Source organism: Pseudonaja textilis, chromosome 4 (assembly GCF_049901715.1).
Source record: "Pseudonaja textilis isolate UNSWEBS1 chromosome 4, rPseTex1.2, whole genome shotgun sequence".
NCBI classification, from domain to species: domain Eukaryota; kingdom Metazoa; phylum Chordata; class Lepidosauria; order Squamata; family Elapidae; genus Pseudonaja; species Pseudonaja textilis.
In genome coordinates, this window is record NC_141993.1 from 74,143,790 (window position 1) to 74,149,789 (window position 6,000).

General features: G+C 36.5%; 1 protein-coding gene across 2 annotated transcripts in view; it reads right to left on the reverse strand.

Annotated features, from left to right (window-relative positions):
* The window catches only part of SI (sucrase-isomaltase), a 177,770-nt gene extending 172,886 nt beyond the window's left edge, over positions 1-4,884 (reverse strand). The window contains exon 1 of one of the 2 annotated variants that reach the window (XM_087933383.1): positions 4,621-4,884. The gene's annotated coding sequence lies outside the window, so the exon portion shown is untranslated. Of the gene's footprint in view, positions 1-4,237; positions 4,284-4,620 lie in introns of those variants that run through there. The other variant, XM_087933382.1, reaches the window with a different exon arrangement.
* Between the last annotated feature and the right edge of the window lie 1,116 nt (positions 4,885-6,000).

The following is a 6,000-nucleotide window of genomic DNA, read 5'->3' on the forward strand; positions in this document are numbered from 1 at the left end:
GTCATAAATTGAATAACCATATGACCATGCCACTTGGCAATGGCAGTTCTGGCAGTCCTGGGGGCTATCCTTAAGCAAGGATCATGCAGATCATTAAGCAAGGACGCCATGTGACCTTAACTTCCAACTTCCTGCCACCTACCCCACTGATTTTGTTTGTGGAAAGCCAGTTCTGAAGATTGCAAATCATAATCATGTGACCATGGGCATGCTGCAATGGCTGCAAGTATGAGATCTGATTGCAACTATCATTCATTCAGTGCTATCTTAAGTTACAATGGTAGATAAAGAAATAATCATTAAATGAGGATCAATCTAATGCAATTAATTAAAATCATTAAATGAGGATCAGCTGTATAGGCAAGTCAAAAATAAAGCAACATTTTTATGTTCATTTCGTGAGAAGTATTTTGCCTCAGGTATTGAAGATTAGATAGTCATTGTGATTAACAGTTACTGATAGCATTGCCACTTGAATTGGTGGACTTTATATTATAGTACACTTCCCTACAACATGGGAAGTCTCAGTTCTGTTAATCCTATAAAAAGTAGGATTGACCAGAAGATGAGTTCAATTTAAATACTTTTTTCTTCCATCTTAATCACAAACTACAGGAGAAGGAAGAAAAGAGTGTATGTAATGGGGAATGGGGAGTAGGGAGAAAAATAGGAAGAGGAGGGGAAGGGGGAGGGAAGAGGGAACAGGAGGGAAAGGGAAAGGAGAAGTGGAAGAAGGAGAAGTAATAGAAGTTTAATATGATCTTGCATATATCTCCATCATTTTCAAAAAGAACATCAGGAATTGCTTTATAGTTCTGAAAGTCATTGCTAGAAAACCAGATGAATTATGGAATGAACTTAAAGTTATTAAGAATGTATGTGAAAATGCACTGCCAAAAATGAAGAAAGAAAAGAAAGCAAGCTGAATATCAAAACAAGCTGTGAAAATTGCTCATTTTGAGAAGTTAAAGCCAAATATCTCAAAAAGGATTAACAGTTTCAGAGCTGTTAGAAGAGACAAGAAACAAGCACATCTATAAAGGCACTGAAGATGGCAACAGAGATGGAAAAAACAGGGAAAGTCTTTCAAAGATCTCTGAACTCAAACAGATGTTCCAATCTCAAATTGATATGCTAAAGGATGCCAATGGACATATAATCACCAATTCAAAGGAAGATGGAAGAAGTATACAACACTATTCAGTAAAAATGTCAACATCCGAGATAGCTTTGAAGATATTGTATTCCCAAGTTAGAAGAACCTCTAGTATTAGAACATGAAGTTAGATCAGCATTCTGACCATTATGTAATAGGAAGACTGATGGAATACCTATTGAAATGCAAGCAACACAAGAAAAAATAGTCAAGATTTTAACCAAGCTATGTTAGCAAATCTTGAGAATGATGTAATAGCCATATTGGAAGTCAATCTAGATTCCAGTATCAAAAAAGGAACTAAGCACACACACATGCACAATTGTACAATAACCTACAATACATGCTAGCAAAATAGTACTTAAAGTCATTCAACACAGTTCAAGTTCTGCATGGAAAAAAAATTGCTAGATGTTCAAGCTAGTTTTAGAAAATGCCAAAAACATGAGTCATTATAGCCAATATGTTCTGGATAATTGAAAAAGTCAAAAAATGTGAAAAAGAAGTCAGTATGCACTTCATCAATTATAGAAAAGCCTTTGATAGTGATGATCAGGTCAAGCTGTGGAACTGTTCCCAGAAAATAGGAATCCCACCACATCTCATTTTCCCAATGATAAATTTACATATGGGTCAGAAAGCCAAAGTCAGACAGAATATGCTGAAGTAGATTGGATCCAGGTTGACAAAGGAATGTGCAAGGCTGCACATTGTCCCCTTATTTATTCAATTTATATGTGGAATATATATTAAGGGAAGCTGGATTGGAAGAAGAGGAGTGTGGAGAAATCAATAATCTATAAGATATGGCTGGTGCTACTCTGGTAGCCATAATGCAGAAGACCTGCAAGCCCTAGTATAAAAATCAAAGAATGTAATGAAAAAAAGGATAAAATATAAAATAAACCAAATTTATGAAAACTAGAATTAGCATTCACAAGGAAGATATCAAAGTGGTGGGTAGCTTTATATTATCAACCATCAACAGTAAAGGATCAAACAGTCAAAATACAGAATAACAAAGCTGAAAGGCATCTTGGAGGACTTGGAGTCCAACCCTGTACTCAAGCAGGAAACCATACACTATTTCAGACATATTGTTCAGTCTCATTTTAAAAACCTCCAGTGTTGGAGCACCCACAACTTATGCAGGCAAGTCATTCCACTGATATTTTTTTTTTCCAGGAAATTGGTTCTAGGTTGGTCACCACCTTGATTAGTTTTTATCCATTGCTTTATGTCCTGCCTTCAGGTGCTTTGAAAAATAGGTTGACCTCTTCTTCTTTGTGGCAGCCTCTTAGATATTGGAACATTGGTATCATATCACCCCTAGTTCTTCTTTTCATTAAACTAGTCGACATACCAAATTCCAGCAACTATTCTTCATATGTTTTAGCCTCCAGTCCCCTAATCATCTTTGTTGCTCTTCTCTGCATTCTTTCTAGAGTGTCAACATATTTTTTATATCATGGTAATGAAAACTAGATACAATATTTCAAATGTGATCTTACTAAGGCATTATAAAGTGGTACTAACACATCAAAACATACAATGAAGCACTCAATACAGCAGCTATGAAGACCTTGGGAAAGGTATTCAAATGTCATAATGTGTCTAAACCTTCATACAAGCCATAGTAATCCTTGTGGTATTCCACAAGTTGGACTTTAAAGAAGCAGGAGAGGCAGATCATTGACATTTTTGAACTTTGATGTTAGAGAAGACTCCTGAGAATATCATAAACAGGCCAGCAAACAAATTAATGGATCACTGAGCAATCTACTCAGTAGATTGAACAAATCTACTCTTACTCAAGGCACAAATAATCAGGCTCAAATTATCCTATTCTGGACACATTATGCAAAGACCTAACTTTCTGGAAAAGGATTTATTGCTGGGAAAACTAAAAGGAGAGAGAAGATAAGGACAACCAGTTGCAAAGTGTATTGACTTAACTAGAAAAAAAAATTGAAAGCATTTTTGGGAGAGGAATAAATTGTCTTGGAGAAAAACTACCAATGTGGTCATTAGCAGTTGAAAACAATGTAACCCAGGCAATCTATCAAAAATATAAGCATGGAGAATTTTTTTTTTTAAAGTCAGGATTCTAGACCTAAACTATTGTAAGTTTGTGACTGAGTCATTGAATTTTAAATGCTATAAATAAATGATCAAATAATGCTAAGGAGTTCCATACCCCCTCCCCGCCTGCAAAACACAAGCAGAGGAGAGGAGTTTCAGTTTCAGCTTTAGTTTCACAGCAGCAAGCATCTTTAGTACAGGACAGTTGAACTAAGCCATGCCCAGGCTCCTTGCTGTCTCCTTGATCACACAGCAAATACTGTTTCACTTTCCAAACAGCACTCAGTGCTCTCACACACTGACAAGATGCTAGCCAAATGAATACCATTGGATGCTGGTAGGCAGAGGCAGAATTTTTTCTCCTTATTTTCCTCCCCAAAACTAAGCCCAGTCACATAGTTTTGTAGCGAAGCACAGGTATCCCGCTTGTATTTATATATAGTTGGTAATACTGACTTCCTCATGTAAGATATATCGGTAGTATATCCTTAAGCAGTTTCTAGAGTATGTTCAGATCATAGAACATTGAACAGCCACTTTATCAAAATTATGTGTGAACTAAGACTTCAGCAGCAGTTTGTAAGGTATTTTTTTTCAGATTGAAGGCAACCACACTCTCCCACTTGACAATTCCTCTGCAGCTTTGCCTTCCAACTTTCCATTCCAGAAAAGCAATTGCCGTTGGCTTCACTTTCTGAGGATGAGTATAACTGGAAAGTTTTATGTATGTAAAATACATTTATAGAAAGTAGAATAAATCCACATATGACATTAAACCATCAAAGTGCAACAAAAGTACAAAGAAAAAACAACCAGCTTTATTTGAAAAAATGTTACATTTTCTTATTGAAGGTTTGTGCAGTGTGGAGGAGAGGAGGAGGAGGAGGAAGAAAGGGGAAAGGAGAGGAGAGAAAAGGACTACATACACAGGTGGTTCAGAGAAAATAAAACCTTACATACTCTACATTATATGCACAGAAATGTATAAAACATTCTTACTGGGTTTTAAGCAGTCTTTCCTAGGTTAATCTGCAGATGATCCTATTGAGGAAATACTGGAAAAATAAAGGGTGTGTGTGTCTGTGTTCTGAAGTAGCCAATGCGTTCTGTGACTCAAGTAGCCAATCAAAGTGCAAAGCTTAATCTCGAGGAAAATAAAGAACAACTGCACCTGAGTTAACAAAAGCAGGAAAACATACTTTGAAAGCAGGGCAGGAAAATGCAGCAACAGATCATATGTGAAGTCCAAATGCAGGGTGATATTGCTTGGTCTTGCCTTCTAGTTTCTAAATAAAACCTATTTAAATTGTTACATGCTTCTTGCATGTCCTGAAAGAGGGGCAATCCAGTAGTGCAGATAATCCCACAGTTAGGAAACTTACCTTGAAGTTTAGTCACTGAAGATAGGCTGTTTTGCTCTTCTCCCGAGAACTTCACTTTCTTTGTTCTCCTTCCTAAACATTTGCGTTGCTTGTAATTTTTCAACTACGTCTTCTTCCAAAATATTTGACTGGGACTAAATAGTTGATGGAGGAAATTTATTTCACCTTCTAGTTAGTCAACCTAACACTATCAGCCTAACAGCCTATCTCTATCTGGAAGTCCTTCCTTTTTTACAGCATGCGCTTGGCATGTAAGGACATGCATCCTAACCAATAACACCACAGCCTCACCCAACTAGCCAAATTCCTTTAATAGGGTTGATTAACTTCACAAGCTTGCAAAATTGTCTTTCTGTTCTGAAGAAGAGTGATCTCATATCCAGCCATTGTTCTGATCAGACTATTTCTTCCTTTAAGATTTAAACTACTAATAATATTTCTCTCTGCAAGGATGAAGGAACTAATAGGGTGGTCTTCCCTACAAATTAATGGCTCAAATGATTTCTAGATGGTCTGGGGAATTTTTAAGCTAGCACATTGGATCTTCTGTTGAAGTTTTGTTCTTAAACAGAATCTTGGGCAATGGTACAAGCATGCCTCGGTATCCTCTCACATCCTGTAGAGTCCATTCAGTTCCCTAGCACATATTCCAAATGAGGACAATGAAGAAAGTTGGAAGTTTGCAAGTGAGGGACACTTCATATCTCAGAACCTGACCTGTTAACAATCAGTTTTCATATGAGAAAGTTGAGCTTTCAATGGACTCAATGAACCTGTTGGTAAAAAACAGCCTTTATTTGCAATGGTCCCATAATCTCTCTATTGTGTGGATTATAATGTCCACATTCAATATGCCACCAATTTTTAAGATGATTTTATGTTTTCTTTTAAACCCGTGGTTGAAGGAAGGATCTCTGGCTAAATGAGTTGTAACCACCTAAGTTCAGATTACCAGAAGAAAGGGTCTGATGTTGCAGTTGAAAATGCAACATTATAATTTTATAAAAGCGCAAAAGCAGTAATTGACACATTCATGTAAATGCTTTTGTTAATTTCTTCTGCTCTTTTTGCATACAACATGCCAAAATGTTTGATTCATATAACTTGAAGATCAACAGACATATTTACATTATTACAGAGTCTGTTGACCTTTTGGCTTAAAATCCGAACTTCCTTAACTATGACATCATTTTCATTTAATAAAGAAGAGAACCTATCCCAATTACTGGCATAATTAATGCCACAGTTACCAGTGCAGTGCAGAATTTAAGGCTTTGACTAGGACTGAGAAGATCAAGTATAAAGCTATTCTCATCCACAAAAATGTACAGATTTTTTTTCTTTTATTTTAGGGTAGGGGGAAAGATATAATCTCGGCCC